This window comes from Pezoporus flaviventris, unplaced genomic scaffold (genome assembly GCF_033815535.1).
Source record: "Pezoporus flaviventris isolate CSIRO_AGI_PZ_B2104156 unplaced genomic scaffold, CSIRO_AGI_Pfla_v1 ptg000013l, whole genome shotgun sequence".
NCBI lineage: Eukaryota > Metazoa > Chordata > Aves > Psittaciformes > Psittacidae > Pezoporus > Pezoporus flaviventris.
Genome location: NW_026892561.1, coordinates 23,367,236 through 23,386,021, shown reverse-complemented (window position 1 = coordinate 23,386,021; position 18,786 = coordinate 23,367,236). Strand labels below are relative to the sequence as shown.

General features: G+C 44.8%; 1 protein-coding gene across 14 annotated transcripts in view; it reads left to right on the top strand.

Moving 5' to 3' along the window:
- LPP (LIM domain containing preferred translocation partner in lipoma) overlaps positions 1-18,786 on the top strand; it is a 338,569-nt gene that overhangs the window by 57,355 nt on the left and 262,428 nt on the right. For 9 of the 14 annotated variants that reach the window (XM_061452172.1, XM_061452173.1, XM_061452181.1 and 6 more), the window contains exon 2: positions 13,982-14,081. The exons of 3 other annotated variants lie outside the window; for them this stretch is intronic. The gene's annotated coding sequence lies outside the window, so the exon portion shown is untranslated. The remainder of the gene's footprint in view (positions 1-13,981; positions 14,082-18,786) is intronic. 2 more of the 14 variants (XM_061452175.1, XM_061452168.1) reach the window with 1 other exon arrangement.

The window sequence follows — 18,786 nt, the reverse complement described above, 5'->3', positions numbered from 1 at the left end:
GTTCCACGTGCTTTCCCTAAGCCCCAGCCCGTTTACCTCCTGCCAGGTTGTACCTGGTGCTGCCATCATCTCTCATCCTTCAAACATCCCCTTTTCCTACCCAGGAGTGTAATGGGGCAGCACAGCTCCGAATTGCCTCTCTCTGGTTGGGTGGTTTTGGGTTTTTGTGTGTGTGTGGTTTGTTCTTGAGCTTCCATTTGTCCTGTCTGCAAAATGGGGATAATGCTTCACTTGATGGGCTGTGAGGCTGCAGGGAGGTGGTTTGTCATCACAGCTGAATGTTGGCCAAGTTGTGGTGACCGTGTGTGCTCCTTGTCTGCTGCAAATGTGAGGCAAAGCCCTTTAGCTGAAACCACTGAGAAGTCACTTCACCCAAATTTCTTAAGCTATGGTGACTTTTGGTCACAGTCACCTTGGTATTTAGAAAGTGCTCTGGTGTCTGAGAAAGAAAGTGTATTGTGGGGTTTATTAGTTTTAATTTAAATGTTTTTGAAATACCAGAGGCTTGTGCTGGGAAAAAATAAGGAGGTTTTGGTTTTCTTATACTATCAAGCCAGCCCTGGACATGGTGCAGACAGCTGTGTGGTTGCTGGGGATTTGCCACCTTAGCTGTGATATTTTTGCAGACACGGCTTCAAGTACAATTCTATTGAAGCCCTTCATAGCCCTACAGTGAAGGGATTTATAAAGGGCTTGCACAGCCTGGCTTGGAGTTTCTGAGCTTACGAAAACGAGCAGTGTGAAATGTTTTTGGCAGGCTTTCGAGAGCAGCTGTCTAGACACATGCATCGTCATATAACGATGGATCTTCTTCATTTGGGTCGGGCATTATCATCCTTCATTAAAGCAGCAAGAATTTACCTGAATCCACTGTTCTGTCTCCAGAAATGGCAAAGACTTTTTCTGTCAACTAACAGTTACATCCCTATTAAAGGCACTTTGATCCCTTATGGAAAATGATTCTGCATCCCTCCCAGAACAAGAAAGGGGCTCAGATATGTTGGGTGATCCCAGTGTTGCTTTTGCTGCTGAGGAGCTGCAGCCGTGAGGACCAAATTTGTCCTGTGTGTCCTCATGGGAAACACTGGAGCAGTCTGGGTCTCTTTTCTTGGGTGCAGATGACCACTGTTGTCTCTGGAGGTTGTCTCGGGAGCATTGCAGCTCTGGGATAGCTGCAGGAATGTGTTGCTCAGCCTGTCTCTACTGATGTGTTCTGGTCCTTGTGTTTATATCCATATAGTGCAAAGAAGGTGGTTTTGGTTGATGGCCCAGGTTTGGGTTGATTTTGAAGGTCAAGCCTTCTGCAGTGGTTGAAATGCTGTAGGTGTGGCTGTTTGGCTGAGAGGAAACTCCTGCCTTCCAGCAGTGCTGTGGCTGCTCTTGCTTTCTTTTGTTGTTTGAAGACAAAAGCAACTGAAATAAAAGAAATCCCAAACTCCAAAGTTTCTGGGCTACAAATCTTTGAGGGCAGAACAGAAAAACACTGTTGAGAAAATGCAAGGGCTAGCCTCATGTGTAATATTTTTGGCCCTTTAGGGACTTGTGGTCCTCAGTGGCTTTGCAGTGAACATAGGAGATTTCCCTGGAAACATCACCTTTAGTTGTTTTTCCCATCTAGATGGAGATGAAAGGTGTCGGGCTTAAAACCATGGCAATTTCCATGGCAGTCATGGTAAGCAGAGTGAAAGATCATCACTTTCTTGCTGAATATGGACTTCCTGCCTCTGTGGTCCCAAAACCAGAGGGGAGCAGCGAGTCCTGCTGTGTGTGCTGAGACGGTGGGAGGTCCTGCATGGACATCAGGGTGGGCTGCTCCTCATGGCCCCACCTGGGAGCTGCTTCCTCTCAGGAATATTGAGCTTGAAGAATCCCTCATCCTTGAAGGCTTGAGAATGATCTTCAAGTGTCTACTTTGCCTGCTCATTCCATTTCTCGACTCATGTGTGTGCATAGAGGTGGTTCTTTGCTTTTAATTTCGTTTTCTCTCCTGCTCACACAGAAATTTTGCAAACTGCTTCCCAGGGCTTTTGAGGTCCCTGCATAGCCCCTGGTCCTCGTGTTCCCTGTGGAGGTCTGAGGGTTGCTCCCTTTGGGAAGGACTGGGCTTACAGCCCAGCTGATTGCCAAACCTGACCCTAGTCAGTGGTTTGGCTGCAGAGATTTGTCCCTGTTGGTGAGCTGCGAGTGCTTCAAAGAAAAGAAAGAGGGACATGTTCTGTTTCAGGAAGGAGGGAAAAAGAAGGGAGACAGTTTTCTTCTTTCTTATGAATTTATTGCTTTTAATTCTCACAAGGAGGAGAAAGTGGTTTCAAATCTTGGTATTACTGACCAAGCCCTCAAAAGGCAATGACTTTTGTATAGCGACACTACAAACCAAGGCTTCCCATTAGCTCATCATCTTGTCCTCATCCTGACTGAGAGCACCTCTGGGCAGGTGCTGGGGCCACACAAGGTAGATTTGCTTTTTGGGAGCTGATGGGTAACCAGCTCACCTCCAAGAAATGCAGGCATGCTTTTGCTCTGTTCTTGTGAGCAGCCACATGGGCCTGCTGATCCCTCCCACCTCTCACCTCTCTACCTCCTCTGGCTGCTTGGCAAGGACTGGTGCCTCCTGAGAAGTTCCAGGCATATTAGTTATTTATTGCAGGACTGTTTTCCTTTTTTTCCCCCCTCCTTATTGCTGTAGCATTCAGGCAGTGGGAGTGAGGAAAGTTTCCAATCCATCTATTTGGAGCAAGGTAGTTGCAGAGCACCTACCCTGGGGCAGGAGGTGACATCCCATGAGTGACTGATGTTGGCTGGTGCTGAGCTGCTGGGCACAAGGTGGCTTCCTGCGGGTAGGGGACACTTGGCAGGGGGCATACATGGCCCTGTTGGCAGTAGGAAAGGAAGCATTCACTCTTGCTCCTCATGCCACACAACTCTTTTTTTTTCCTAATCATTCCAGCCCGCAGGAATTTTTTATTTTACTAATTTTTGTTGCTATTGGTTCATTCTTTTTTTTTTTCTTCCTTTTCTCCTTAATTGTTGGAGCTGTTTTTAATCCCTGACCATAATAAAGCCACACTGTTAACACAAGCAGCGGGGTAGCTGGAATTGCAGCTGTACTATAAGCTCTGCTTTTAATTTCAGGCTGTTATTAATGAGGCTAGAAATCTTCCCCTCTCCCAGCTGAGTTTCAACTGTGTTTCTCCATGTCACTTCACTGGGTGCTTCAGAACATCCCTGACTCCATCTGAATACAACAGGTGAAGGCTGAAGACTATTTGGATGTTGTGAAGAGATTTTTGGCCACTATCCTTCCTGTTTTCTGATGCAGAGAACTCTGCACAGGGAGCAGGCAGTGGCAGGAGGTGGAACTGGACCTCCAGGAAGAAAGCAGCATTGGGGAACTGCAGCCCAGAGGTGCTGGGGTGGTGATGGAACTTGACATCTTGGCAGAGTTGGGAGGACAGGGCAGTGTGGTTGCTCATGAGATGCTGCCCGCTGCTGTGGTCCTGGAGCTAAGCATGAGGGGTTCTGATGGCTGGTAATTCAGAGAATGGGGCTTCTTACTAGAGGGGACTCTTGAGGCCAGTGACCTAAGATCCAAGGCAGACTGGATGCTTCTGTGTGTGTGAAGAATTATTTAAGTGCCAACAACTACTGGCAAAAGAACAAAGTAAAATTTGGAGCAAGACTAAACCTTCAGGATCAAGTAAATCTTTATATTTTAGACATGGGAATGAGATGGTATCTGGGGCAGAAGACTGCAGACCTGCCTGTTACGGAGGATTTCCATCATCCTTCAGGGCATTGAGAACCAGCCTGGGTCAAAGGCAGCACCCTTGGGGAAGTGGGCCAAGTTGCTGCTTTCTCTAAGTTTCCCCATCTTCCTGGCCAGCTCTATCATGGCCTTGCTTGGGACTCTGATGCCTGGCTGAGGAAAGCAGACAAGCAGCACATTTCTCTAATGTAATTGAGGGTTAGGAACACCATAGATGTGCAGATCTTTTCATGTCTTCTCTATGGGAGGAAAAGCCAGGACTGAACTGGAGACAGTCTGGACATTGGCAGTGTGTCTATGGGCTTCCTTCTTTCCTGGGGCTGTTTGCGGTGCTCTGATGGTGTTTCATCTCACTATCGTTGTTTCCCTGTCCCTGTAGCTGTTGTCCAGCTCTCCACCACTTTCCTGTGAGATGAAATGAGAACTGCTTTACTGATGCCAAACAGGGCTGAAAAGGGGGAGTTGATGTAGAATCTTCCTGGGTATTGATGATCCAGAATTTCCAGCCTTTGGTAAAAGTGTGTGTCTTTCTCTTTTCCTTTTTGCTCCTGAAAAGTCCTGGGTACCTGCAGGAATAGTCTTTTGTTTAGAGAAGAAGCAGCAATAGCAAAAATGTTTGATTTTTTAGATTGTAATATTTTAATTGCATTGGGAGGTATGGAAATCCCAGTCTGTTGAAATGGCTGCAGTACACTTGAACTTGACGATTGTGAGGACTTTAGGAAAAATTTCCAATGACAGGCTTCTCTGAAGCGTAGTCCCACATTGTTTGTAACCTGTGCATGTTAGAGAGGATGTATTTCTCTGCGGCTGAGGGGACATAATCCTCCTGGCCCTAAGTGAATTCAGTGAAGGTCATGTTGCCTTTTATTTCCTGTGAAGATATGACTTGAGTGCTGCTAACCTGCGAAACAACCCTTTGGGGCTGTAGGTGCAATAGCCTCAAGCTTTTAGGTTAGCACCCCCCTTTTCTCCAATGTAACTAAGAAAACTATTGCCTCTTCATATGTGCTTGTATCTCACGTGCTTGCATCTCTGCAGGAGCACTTGCTGGGCTGGTCTAGTTCAGCTTGCTCCTCTTTTTGTCCTGCATCTCAGGAGCGTGATGTCTGAGCCTGATGCTCTGTGCTGTATGCAGTAGCCTTTTTCCTAGGTGCATTGATTGGATTTCCAGTAAAGACAAACAAAGAAGTCTGACGGTGCTGAGCATGCAGCACTGCCCTCCCCAGCCTGGCCTGCTGTGCTCAGCTCCTTATATGGCCAAAAGAAGGAAGAGGAAGAGAGGGCACAGTGTGAATACCAGACATACGATGCATTCCTCCCAGCTGTGAGCTCAGAATCTGCTTTTTCCCCAGAAAATGGACCCTCTGCACATCCATTAATTCAGGCTCTGTTTGAGAGAGAGAGGGAAGCCAACATTGAGCTGGCTCTGGGCAGCACTTAATTGCCTTGTGTAAAGCATTTCTTTTCTGTGAGGGTTTTTTCTTTCTTTGTTTAGTGGGGACAGAGGAGGAAAAGGGGCTGGGATGTGGAAGGGGAGACAGGCCAGGTTGTCCTGAACCTTGCTATGACTTGACAAGCTGCAAGCAGGTAGACTGGCATTACATCTATTTTCTTGTCCTAAAAATCAATCTGCTGCATCATTAGCCTCTGCCTTTAAATTCTGTTTTCCCTGAATAGCATCTGCCAGTTAGTGGGAGGTGGAGGGTAGATAAGGGAATTGATCCTAGTTCTTCATTCATAATCTGGCTCCAGCCTTCCCTCTGTGTGCAGCCTTCGTTGGTTGAATAACTACGGGCATGAATGGTTGGCTGTGCTCAGAGCTGCTCTAACTGTAGGTACAAAGTATAGGACTTGTATTTGTTAGATATGGGCCCTGATATCTCCAGGTGTGCCAGGGTTTCCGAAGCACTGACTTGTTAGCTTTGGTTTAGCATCCTTTATTAGAGAGTTTGAATGAGGAAGGTCAAACCAGTCCATCACAATCTCCTGGTTTGCCACTGACTCATGGTGTGAAAAGGCACCTCCTTCAATGACATAGGAACTGAACCACCATGGCAGGTGTTGTGGGTTCCTAGACTGTTTGGAAGCCAAATTATGGACTGGAAGCCATGGTGCTGCCCACACATGGGCATCCTGCCTGCCAGCGTGGCTGTGCTAACAGGGACACCTCCCATTGTTTGCGCTCACTCCTTAATTGAGAGCTTTAGACCACAGATGTGACCTGTGCTTCCTGGAGCATCTTTCCATGATGATCTCTGTGTTTTGTGGGGGCCAAACAGGTGGGAGATTTTGGACAATTGTCACTCAGCCAAAAGGCAAATAGGGAAAAAAACAACCTAACAACTTTGAGTCATGTTTTATTGCCCTGGGATCAGAGTGCCTGGAAAGCAGTTCTCTATTGTCTCTTCACAGGCCTTATGGAGGTGATGATGCTACTTAATTTCACAAGCTCCTTTCATCTACCTCCTGCACCGTGCTTTCCCATCTCAAGGATAGGCTGTGACAGCACTTGACTAAGGCAATCTGTGTAGCTTTGTGAGGATCCCATCTGTTTCTCTACTTGACAGCTGGGTTGTTCCGTGTTACTTGCCGTCTTGCTTTCCTGTAAAACCAAGTACGTTATTAGGACCCGAAATAGTAGCTCCTCTAGGCCATGTTGTAATAGGAGGTTGTTTCATGATGACAAGTTCCAGTACTGCATGAAGGCAAAGCCCTTTTAAACATGTGAGGAAATAGCAACAATCTGCTTACAGGTCATGCGTGGCTCAGCTCTTTGAACTTCTGCATTATCAAGTGTGTGCTGTCTCTGTTCTTGGAGACTGTACTTTACAACAAGCGCTGTAAATTATCCATTGAGGATAATAGAGGAGTTTGAAGGTGGAAGAGAGAGAAATGAATGGCAAATCTATGCTAATGAAAACATCTGTTGAGTATTCTTGTTACCCTCCATCATCCATCCCCACACATATCCAGAGGATGTTTAAGGCTAGGTGGAGTAGACATTTTTCCCTGTGAGTGGACCTTATAATCTTGTGAATAGATAGGTATGGATGCTAGGCAAAATATTTGGGATAGAACTGGCAGGTGTTGGATTTTTTGGCACCAGTTTGTGTGTGTTCTTTTAACACTTTGCAATAAATAAGACTTAATGGTTCTCCTTGCACATTAGCCAGAGCTCCCTGAGAAGTTGGACAGTGGGATTGGGAAGCATTGGATTTAGGGTGCGTTGATGTTTTGACTGAGCTCTTTATGATGGCATTGATGTGGGGGATGGCTGCCAGTTGAGAGCAGGATACTGGTAAATGGAAGGATTATGTATGCTCATAGCATCCTGTGGAAGGTGAGGATAGTGAGTGCTTGAGGTACTGGACTTGCAGTTGGGTTACTGAAAGCATCCCAACCACCCCAGCTCCATAGCTAGTGCTGGATGGAATGCTGGAGGGCAGCTACACTCAGCTGGCCACAAAGCCCTGGCTGCAGGTTGGGTGTTGTGGCTGCTTATCATTGGAAACCAGTGAGCCTTGTGGAAGAAATGAGTCTCAGGACTCCACTCCTGTCTCCAGTGCGTGTATTACTTCCAGAGGGTTTTTGGACGCTGCATATACCTGATCTGTGCGCATGGTTAAGGGCCATCATGAATTTCAAGCCTTCCTCTTTTGCTTCCATTTCTGCTAGGTTTAAATGGCGGTAAATCTCTCCTGATAGCAACAAAACACTCTTAACTGGTGAACAAGGAGAAAGAGACAAGTGACTGGTAAATATTTTTGTAAATGTTGTGGTGTTTCTGTTTCCAGAATTATTGCTTAGGGTGGAGGGGCAGATAATTCAGTAAACACAAAACAGGTGTCATGTTTGCACCCTCTAAGTGCAGGGGAATGCTGTGCTTCTGTTGTTTTTTTCCTTATTTTCTTTTTTGTGGTACTGCCTTAAGGTGCCTTACCAGAAGTAGGGGCCATCATTAGTAGAGAATCCTGTAAAACGGCTGTAATAATTGCACAATGTTCTCTATTGCTATCAGTTTTATAATTATTCATAGATTTTTTTTTTTTAAAGCCATGAGGGACTGTCTCTGCGCACATCATTGATTCTGCTAATAAAATCTTACATTTTAATGGTACATTTCATTGGAAAAACATCAACTGCTCCATAAAATTAAGACTTACATGATCGTGGGATGGTAATGTTTCCTGTTGTCTTCATGAAGAGATTGATCTAGATGGATTTATTTGATTGCTTAACAGCTATTGGAGAATGGTATAGAGTCAGGTGCCTCATCTCCTCTTCTCCAGAGGTTTGGAGTTCAGCATGCAGCTCTTACCATTTGTTTTCTCAGTGGGCTGCCATGATGTCTGTCACCTGGGTCCACCCATAGTGCAGAAGGATGCTGCATGGCTGGTGCTGAGCTAAATGTGATGATAGGATCATAACTAACTGTGCAGCTCCAGCCCAGTATCATGCCGGAGGCCGTGCCACAGAGAGTGCTAGCACACAGGGAGCACAGTCATCCCTTGCCTGATTTCTGTATTGCATGGGGGATCAGCTTCTCCTAGCCTTGATTTCATTTTCTTATTTCCAACCTGTGAAAAGCCTGATGCAGCTCCTGGCCAGTGGCTGTGATCTTTGCCAAATGGTAGTTCTGCTTTCTTAAATGTCTCTCCTAAGATCCCAGTTCCTCTGGCTCCTGAGGACTACAGGGATTAACATGCCCAGGACAGAGAAGTGGTGAGGCTCCCAGGGCTGCCATTGCTCCCTGCTCTTCTCACTCTGGGGAGTCTGAGAACTGAGGGATTTCTGTTTTGCTGAGGGGATCTCTGCTCAAGGCTACTGATGAAGGGTGTGCTGGAGGAGAACATCCCACAGGTGTGTGGAAGTGATGCAGCTCTGTGCCCGTACGTCTTTACTTGCTGCAGAAAGTGGAGATAGTGCTTAAAATCTGTTAGAAATTATTCCAGTGGTGAGGTATGGGGAGAGGACAGCTGTTGAACCATGGCCACTGTGTTGTCCCCAGTGTCTATATAAGGTTCCTGCTTGGCTGCTGTGACTACAGGTCAGCTGCTCAGCTGGAGGATGTTGTTTCTATTCAGACTATTCAAGGACGAGACAGGTTGCACTGCCTGCATCCATTATCATAGAATCACAGAAAGGTTTGGGTTGGAGGGGACCTTAAAGATCATCCAGCTCCAACCCCTCTGCCATGAACCGGGACACCTTCCACTAGACCAGGTTGCTCAAGGCCCTGTCCAACCTGGCCTTGAACACTGCTAGACACAGGGCAACCACAGCTTCTCTGGGCAACCTGTGACAGTGCCTCATCACCCTCACGGTGAAGGACTATCTACAACATACTTGACAAAGCTAGGACAGGATGTGCTTGAAATCCCTAGGCCCTTGCTAGCTTTCTCTGGCCCTTGCTAACTGAGCCTGGATCAGCAGAACAATTTTTAGGTCCTGCAGCAAGCCTAGAGCACATGAAAGGGCCCAGAGCGAAGTGAATCTGGGCACTGCTCTGGTTCCTTTTGCCAAATGCCACCCTGCCATTAAATATCTTTTCCCTGAAAGGCAGTAGTCAGTGTTGAACTGACAGAATGCCACTGCTGAGCCAAAACTCTAGTCCTGTATTTTGCAATAATTTGCAGGTTTGATCACGTCCTTAGATCAGCAAAAAAGCTGGAACATGACACAAGTCTGTATTTTATGGTATTCATTTATTTGGAGAGTGTGTGTGTTGTATTTCAGGAAATGTTTAGCATTCAGGTTCATAGAAGTGAATCTGATTTAGTTTACAGGAGACAGCCTAGTAGTCCGTAGCAACCTGAAATTGATTTCCCCCCCTTGCCTACCGAAAGCTGTTCCCTCTTGAGCCATCTCTTTAGTTTAATACAGTGAACAGGATGTCCCTGCATATGGAAACTTCCTTTTTCTTTTTTTTTTTTTTTTGTCCTAACAAGTAGCCTAGGTGAAAAAACCTTCTTACTTGAGCAACAGCCCTGACTCCCTCTTATTATTGCTTGGCGTTAGTCCTTTCCATGCCATTTCCTTGTGCTCCGTTTCAAGCACTACATGCCATTATTAGTAATAGTTAATCACTGCTGCCACTGCAGGGAGACCTCCCCCTGTACAGTCTGGCTACCTTGGCTGCCTTTTTTCTTAGCAGTGGGTCCCTCTGTGACATGAAACCCTTTAGGCTGTCCTGCTCTCCCCAGCCTCTGCTGGGTTGGCCTAGTGTGGGTGGGCATGCTGAAAAATATATTCTTTGTGGTCTCCGTAGCATCAGTCCTGTACCTTTCTCCTTACTTGCAACAGTGCTCGCATGAGGTACAGTGATGGTGTGCATTGAGGAGCCAGGAGAGTGCTTCTGGCCCTGGTGATACACTGCACAGCTTTTCATCCTAATGCCACTGTTAAGGGCATTGACATTGCTGTTTAAGCACCCTCTCTACCTTTTGCTAATTAGGGTGCTTGGGGCTGGCAGTGCTGGTGGCTCTGCCGGAGAGTCCCAGCACAGGTGAGGTGGCTGCCTTTGGCATGATGCTGTTGATGAGTCGTTTGCAGGCCTGGAGATAAGTGTGTTGACCTTGCTGAATATTTTAAACTCAAAAAACATTATAATACTGCTACTTATGGTGTTCTCTGACTTGTACCGGTTTGGCTCTGTTTTCCCATGGCTAGGTCTCTGCTTCCATCAAAACCTCTTTTTGCAGGTCTTTCCGGTTAAAGCAGTGGACCTGCTTCAGAGGAGGCTTGGTTAGAAGGTGTTTGGAAAGAATGGGAAGAACTGCAGTACCATTTTGCTTCTGTTCATAAAAGAAGTCTTTGTCCTTGCTGTCTCTGTGGTGCCTGAGGACTCTAAGGAAGTGACTCGCCATGTCAGAGGAGTGCCAGGGATGAAGGATTTAGGGTGTTTGTAGTTTTGCTGTCTGGAAGAGCATTTGACTCCATTTTGGAAGAGCAATAGCTTGTGTATCGTCAGCAGAGAACATAACCTTTTCCCGTAGTTACTTGCCCCTGGTTTTTGCACATCATTGAATGACAGCGCAGGCTTTCTGCTATGCTCTTAGTTCTTGCCCATTCATTACAGAGCCACTGAGGGAGATGTTGCTGGGCGGGGGCAAGGTGTGCCATGGTAGCAGTTGTCCCACCAGAACTTGTCCCCCTTGACTGTTCCACATGAAGAGAAACAAGCTGCTGCTTGCATCTACACTTAGGCCATTAGCACAAATTGCACCAGTCTGTGCTGTGAGATGTCTGCCTTTCCCTGGCTTGTTTTCTGAAAAGGAAAAAAAAAAGTGCATTAAGTCAATATGGCAGAGGCTTCAGTGTGTGTTCACCTGCTGTTGCGCTGAGAGGAAACCACATCACGCAGTGTGCTTGATGGGTTTCTGGGTTTTGTTGTGTTTTTGTTTTTGTTTTTTTTGGGGGGGGGGTGTTTTGTTTTTTTTTTGTTGGTTGGTTTTTTGTTTGTTTTTTTTTTCCACATCAGTCAAAAATTGATTTAAGGTGCATTAAATAAACCATCATCTGAACATCTGGCTGGTACCCAAAAAGTTTAATCTCCAATTCAGTACTGCTTTTATTGTTGCATCCAACTGCTTCAAAGACAGTAATGAGTGCACCTCTAATGATGATTTTCAGATGCAGATGTAGCAAAGGCATCTACTACTTTCAGGTGCCAAAACTGAGACTTACAAGGCCTATGTTTTCATAACAGTTTGTGTTTTGTAGTGCTATACGTGGTTATAGTACAAGTTGCAATTAGAGATTGAACGGAGAATCTCAGTTCATTACAGCTAGTTCTTTTCTCTTCTGGACATGGTCTTTCTGTGTTTTTAGTTAGCCAGAAAAGGCACAGCAATAAATATATTGAAAAAATTGATGTATGTGACTTTCCTCTTATTGCTCAGGCGGTTTATGGCAGAAGCATGAACAGGACCTAATCTTTAATCAGAGTGACAGCTACTAGACCATGAAGCATCCTTTCTGGCCTCCTTGCCATTGCCTGCCTTTCATGCTCCCCATCTTCTGAAAACTGAATGAAGCTGAGGAGGACATGGACCCATATGGTTGCAAGGTCCTTTTCTGCATGACCTGGCTTTCATAAATCAGTAGCAAGTAGAGTAGGTACTGCTCTAGGTCGCAGTGAGCTTCCATGTGTCCTTGTTTGCATTCCTTCCTTTAGCAGGAGCTCTGCCTGCTTGAGAGCTGGGTTTAGAGCTAGGTACAACCTGGCTGGGAGATGTAGAAGTTCTTTGACTGTTGGCTGTAACTTCTGACAGTGGGATATTTGTAAATTTAAATGCTTCCTCCCAGAAGTATCAAAGGGACTAAGGCCATTTTTCAGCATGAACATGAAAGGCTTTCACGCACTAGTGCAGTGAGGATTGCCATGGAGAACAAAGGCTTTTGCTAATCGCTTCTAATGCCTTTCAAGTTTATGCCTCATTTTTTCCCCTTTTTCAGGCAGCCTCCCAGAATGCTGAGACTTCAGTGACTGACTCACCAAATAATTAACAGGAGGAGGACTCCATCTCTGAAACTTTTGAACACCTCTTTTAATTTTCTTAAACCAACCAGTACCCTGGCCAGGTTCCAGTTTGTGTAATTACTGTTGACCTAACTTAATCCCTTGGCAGTTTCAGTTGCATGTGGTAGTTGTCCTGGCTCCCTGTTCTGGGCTGCCATTCAATGCTACTCCATGGTTTTCAACAGCTGTCTTAATTCAGATAGAAAAAACGGGTGTGTTTTCTTGGTGGAAGCACTCCTTATATCTCTATCCCTTGCTAAACATCCTTATCTCTCTAGTATTTTAAGAGGTAGCATGTCTGATGCTGCAAATAATCTTGCAGAAGTCCTTGGAGCTACTTTCACTCTCCAAGATGGGCATACATTTGAACTTTTTTATTAGTTAGCCATCATACATTTTGAGATTACTTTTAAGTTCTTAATCTTCAGTAACAGGCATTTATTGCTCAGTCTCCTCAGCTATTGTGTGCTGCTGTAGGGACATTATTGGTGCAGGTATTCCTCGTTAGCCTTGAAACAGCACTTCTGTTATCAAGTCTGTTGTAAATAGGAGCATGTCACCTTCCTGTGCTGACAGCAGCTGGGCTGGCTGTGTTAGCATTGGTAAAAGTGAAAAAGACCAAGGAAAGCAAAAGCCCAGGGCACGTGAGGATTGCAAAGTTTAAAAAACAGCAGAAGAGAAGACCCTGAGTTGTTGCATTGGCGTAGCCTTAGATGTGCAACATGCGTCTTGTTTTCATAGCAAGGGGCAAGTTGAGTGTTTCTTGGCTTCAATCCTTGGAAAAGGCATATTTGTAACAAAGCCACTTGATGCTTTGGGGCTAGCAGCAGCCTCTGCCAAGGAGAGATAGGAATTTAGAGGATATGGTGATGCAAAAGGTGATCCACTGGTGAAAGATGCTGTTGTGGCAAAATGCCTGTTACCATCTAGTTCTGTTTTTCTGAGAGCCTCCAAAAGTAGGATGGCAAATGTGTTATTGCTTTTCTTCCGTGTTGCTTGTTCTCTCTCATGAAATTTGGGTATGTTTGTTGCTTAGAGCTCTTCTCTGTGTTTCCAAACACTGTTCATGTAAATCCTTTCTTTATTCTTTCCCCACTATCACCAAACCCTTGGTGATCCCCTTGGTTTTGGGAGAAAGAGTTCTTTTTGATGGATAAAACATCCTGAAGACCAGGAGGTAAAGGCCTGTGTTGTGAACACAAAGGTTACTCAGTCTTTCATCAGACTGACATTTCTCCTCTGGGTCTATCCTATAATTACACACACACAAATTTCACAGTAGACTAGAAGTCTTGCCTCTGTTAGTTTCAGTGACACTGTAAATGAAGTCATCAGTAGTAACATTAAGATTTGTCCTCTGTCTCAGTCAATAAGCTTTGGAGCCAGGGCCATCTGATTTTGATATGCGCTGGGTATTTCTTATAACTTGGCAGAACATTCTTTGAAGTTAGTGAGCACCTTGATTCATAAACCACAGATTTATCAAACCCTTATGGTGGTTGTCAAAGAGATTGTGGCCAAGTTTGAGTGGTGGTGCGTAATGTGTCTTACAGTCATTCATGTTACTTTTGAAGATCTGTTTAAATGTTAAATAATGGTGTGGAAGAAATTGCACTTCAGTGTTGTTGGGGTTTCTTTACTACTGGATCCTCTGCTTACCATCCTAAAGACAAATCTTCTTCTTGTTTCAGAGTACTTTATTACTGGGTGTGCCTGAATGCATCAGCCTTTGGATGTGAACGTCTTTTCTTGAAACAGCCTTGTGATATCCTAACTGCCTGTTCTGTCAGGGTAAGAAAAGAAATACACATGCAGAGAGACAAGATTAAGAACATGCTTTGAGCAGAAGCAGCATGGCATAGAGAGAGGAAACCACACTGGTGCCTCAGCTTGTAAATTTTGGAAATAGTGAGCTTGTCATGGAGAGAGGGAATAAACTGTAAATGTGCCCACTCTAAATAAGACAAATTATGAGCTTAAGTTTGAGGAAGAAAAACTTAGAAGAGACATTAGTAAATTAAATTCTGCATTAAAAATAGCTGAGCATTATTAAAAATAGTGGATTGCCTGAAGATCTTAGGCAGTTTCAGTCATTGGAAAGGTTTATAAACAAGATGGAAAAACTCCAGCAGACATGCTTTTAGGAGAACCAATCCCTCAGTGTGGCAAAGGACTCGATGACTTCTGGAGAGTCCTCCTTAACTCATCAATGGTTAGAAATGGGAGCACATGAAATTCTTATCTCAACCTTCTTCAAAACTGATAAGGTAAAAGGTAAAGCTCAGTGTGTTTGTGCAGAAGGAGCTGCCTGGTCTGATGATGGCCTGATGCAACAGCAGTTAATGTTGGGGTTTAGTGTCTTTATTACCTGAAAGGTGATGCTCTCTGGAGGGAAGTGTAAGCTCATAGAAGAGGAGGTTAATTCACAGCTGCTGGCATGTAACTGTATTGGGTTTACATGGCAAGGTTTTGGTAGCAGGGGCACTACAGGGCCTCTTCTCACGAGCACTACAGGGCCTCTTCTCACAGCTTGTGTGAGAAGCTGCTGGAAGTTTCCTCTGTGTCTGATGGATCCAATGTCAGCTTGCTCCAAGATGGCCCTGCTGCTGGCCAAGACTGAGCCCATCAGTGATGGTGGTAGTGCCTCTGGAATAATATCTTTAAGAAGGGGGAAAAAGTTACAGTGTGGGAGTAATTACAGCTGGAGGGATAAGAGAAACCAAGGTGAGGGAAGGAGGAAGGGATGTACTCCAAGTGCCAGAGCAGAGATTCCTCTGAAGCCCATTGTGAGGCAGGCTGTGCCCCTGCAGCCCATGAAGGTCCACAGGGGAGCAGATATCCACCTGCAGATGATGGAGGACCCCAAGATGGTGCAGGGGGATGCCTGAAGGAGGCTGTGACCCTGTGGGAAACCTGTGCTGGACCAGGGTCCTGGCAGGACCTGTGGCCTCATTGAGAGAGGAGCCCACACTGGAGCAGGTTGTAAAGAACTACAGCCCATGGGAAGGACTCATATTGGAGAAGCTTGTAAAGAGCTGTCTGCTATGGGAGAGGCCCCCCTCTGTGTAGGGGAAGAGTGTGAGGAGTCCAACCCTGAGGAGGAAGGAGCGGCAGTGACAATATGCGATGAGCTGATTGCAACCATCATTCCCTGTCCTCCTGTACTTCTGATGGGGAGGAGGCAGAGAACATCAGGTGTAAAGCTGAGCCTTGGAAGAAGGGATGGTTGGATGGATGAAAGGTGTTTTTCAGATTTGGTTTTATTTCTCATTATCCTACTCTGATTTGATTGGTAATAAACTGATTTGCCCAAGTTGAGTCTGTTTTGCCCATGACAGTAATTGCTGAGTGATCTCTCCCTGTCCTTATGTCAACCTATGAGCCTTTTGTTATATTTTCTCTCCCCTATCTAGCTGAGGAGGGGAGTGATAGAGCAACTTTGGTGAGCACCTGGTGTTTAGCCGGGGTCAGCCCACCACAGTAATGTAAACTTGTGATAAAAGCAGGAGGTTGTATCAGTTCTGGATCCTTTGTAACAAGTTCCTGGGAGTTTTTGTCTTTTCTGTGGTTCATGTAAGGGCTTTACTGTTACTCTCAGGTGGGTAACTCCATCTACTTTATTATGACATGAGAACATAGTGCTACTGATACAGGTATCCTGACCAAAATGCAGATAACATGGAACACAGAAAAGAAGCAAATGATTATTTTTCCTCTCTGTTTCCTGGGGGCAGTAAAATGGAAGTTCTGTTTTTCTTTTTTCTTTTCTTTTTCTTTTTTTCTGTTCCTGCTCTCCATTGTGTTTCTTTGTCCTGTCTTGACAGCAAACACAGCAGGATTTTTCTGTGTTCAAAAATGCTGTCTCACCAGATGGGTCTTGAAATTATGTCCTGAAGATGTCTGCTCATTTATTTCCCTTGCTTCTCCCTCACTCTCCTGGGTGCTGCAGATGACAAACCTATCTTGGGCTCAGGCAGCTTCTGAGCCGTCATCATGAGAGAAACAGGGTTCAGATGCTTCATCTTCTGTGGTCCAACTAAGAAGGATAGTGAGACACCTGCAATTCAATGGGAAGTTCTTCAACCTCCTGTTGGACTTTGAGATTCGTTTGGTTTCCCTAATATTTACCTTTCATCCTTAATGTCAGCAGATATTGGTGTCTCCCCTGGAGTTATGCTAGTGTCTTCTTGTTCACGGTCATCTTCTGTTTAGCAGAGATAAACTGTTGTGTCCCAGGGGTACAAGAACATGGAAGAAACTTTCAAATAGCTTTAGGAAATGCAGATGGTGTCAAGAGAGAATTAAGGGGATGCCTTTTTGAAGTCACTTTTGTACGTGTTTATGTGTGGTTTTCTTTCCTGCAAGTATCTGCTCAAATCTTGAAAGCAGAATATGTTCATGGAAAGATACAATTTACTGTGTGCCCCCGATCTTTTGATCTCAATCAATCAAATAAACCCAAAACCTTGCAGTTCACCTCGTTGCAAGGACGGTTAATAAGTCGAGGTATAGTGCCAATGGCAGTGATGGTTTTCCAGCCTTGTGCTTTTTTTACTGTTATTTTTCATGATTCTGACCTTTTGGACTGGTCAGGGTAAGATTGTTTCCAAAGAATACCCATAAATAACTTGTCGGTATAAACATTCAAGCATTGCTATTTAGCAAAAGAAAACCATATGCCAAAGGTCAATTTAGATTTCCCTGCAGGATTGAAAATAATGACAAGAATTACTTAACATGGTAGAGATGAGTCCTGCCACCTTCATGAGAGTTGCTGGCTGCACCTGAAGGTTTGGCATCTGGCATCTTGTGCTGGAACTAGCTTGGAGTCCCTGGTGCATCTGCTGGCTCTCTGAGGTGCAAGCTCAGCCAATTGGCAGTATTCTTTGTGTCCTGCAAAGCAGTCCTGTTTCCATCCTTGCACTCTGAGAGTAAGCCAGCATGCATTGGGACACATTACTTAAGAAAGTCCTACTGCATCATGGTTCATTGTGAGCAGTACCCTTGGGTTGCTTTTTGTGATCTTATAGGTGCTTTGAGAATCCCACATTTATGGCTCAGTTTTCCGTGCTGTGATTGTTCATCGGAACAGTTCCTAGATGTCTCCCACCTAATGTTTGCCACCAAGGAAGCTTGCAGCATCCAATGTGGCAAGAATCTTCCTTGTCTGTGAAAGTATAATGCTGATTATCGATGTTTCTACCATCCTGTCAGCAGAATTGACTTCTGTGGGTGAGGGCAGCATGAGGAGTGAAGCTGGGTGCCAGTAGCTGCTCTTTAAGCATTAATCTACAATGTTTTAAACCCACATCAGTCTTGTTTAGTAATTATACAATTGGTAGAATTGTAGAATTTCTACAAATTGGTAAAAATGTGTAGAATAACACATCTTGTGTAGAAATGGTCTTTCTGCAGTGCCTGGTCATGGATGTAAATGTAGTTTGTCACGAGCATGTGGCTCTTCTGAGTTTTGGGGCTTTTTTTTTCCTCCTTTCATAGATGACAAAGTAAAGGTGTTGAAGACCACTTGCTTTACCCACAGGAAAGTGCATAGCAGTGGAACCCTGAGGTTAGGTCTGAGACCCATAGGTTTGGCAAAAAAAATCCCTAAAACCTAAATGTGGTGAAAGGTGGATTGTTTCCTGGAAAAAAAAAAAAAAAAAAAAAATTATCAATTGAGAAAGCAGAGTGGGACTGGGTGGTGGAATAACAGTGCAAAATGCAATGTGACTTGTGGAAAGTTGTGCAGCACCTCAGTGACTGATCCACTGCAACAGCCCAGCGGCTCCGAATCCAACCCTGCAGTGCTGTAACTTGCAGTGAAACAGATGGATCTGGTTATTTGTTAGCATCAGCCAAAAACTTTCAAAGTAAAATAAATTAGTGTTTGGTCCCATCTTGAAGTCTAAAAGCCATTTCTCCAGCACCTGTGAATAACTTAAGTCTATGCTGGTTGTACTGGCTTGCATGTAAAAAAGAAAAAAGATGGCTGAGGGTGGCACAGCAGTGCCTTCACTGTGTGCTGTTGCACCCTGTCACGCCTAGTGGCCCTGCCATGGGTTGGGGAGAGGTGTCCTCATCTCTATGAATAGCTGCCATCCTTTAGATGCCAAGGGGAAAAGCCCTCCAACATGCAGGAATTTTTGCATGGCCCAGATGCTGATGTTCGTTTTTCTTATTCCAAAAGGGAATGGCAATTAGCAGCAGGGGTAATCGCCACCTTGAATTAAATTGTATGGAGGCATGAAAAATAGCAGGGTATATTTCGAAATATCTATTGCATATATATATTCCTCTTAAGAAACATGTTGGAGATGCCATATCCATAAATACTAATAAGGCTGTTAGATTCCAATTTTCAGGTAAGATTAACATTTTATTGAGTATTATATCTGTCACATTCAATGCTTTAGTGTACCATCCTCTCAGGCTTATTAGCATAATTGCAGTGCTTAAGCAACAATAAAAAATTCAACAGTAAAATAGCAGTTAGCGC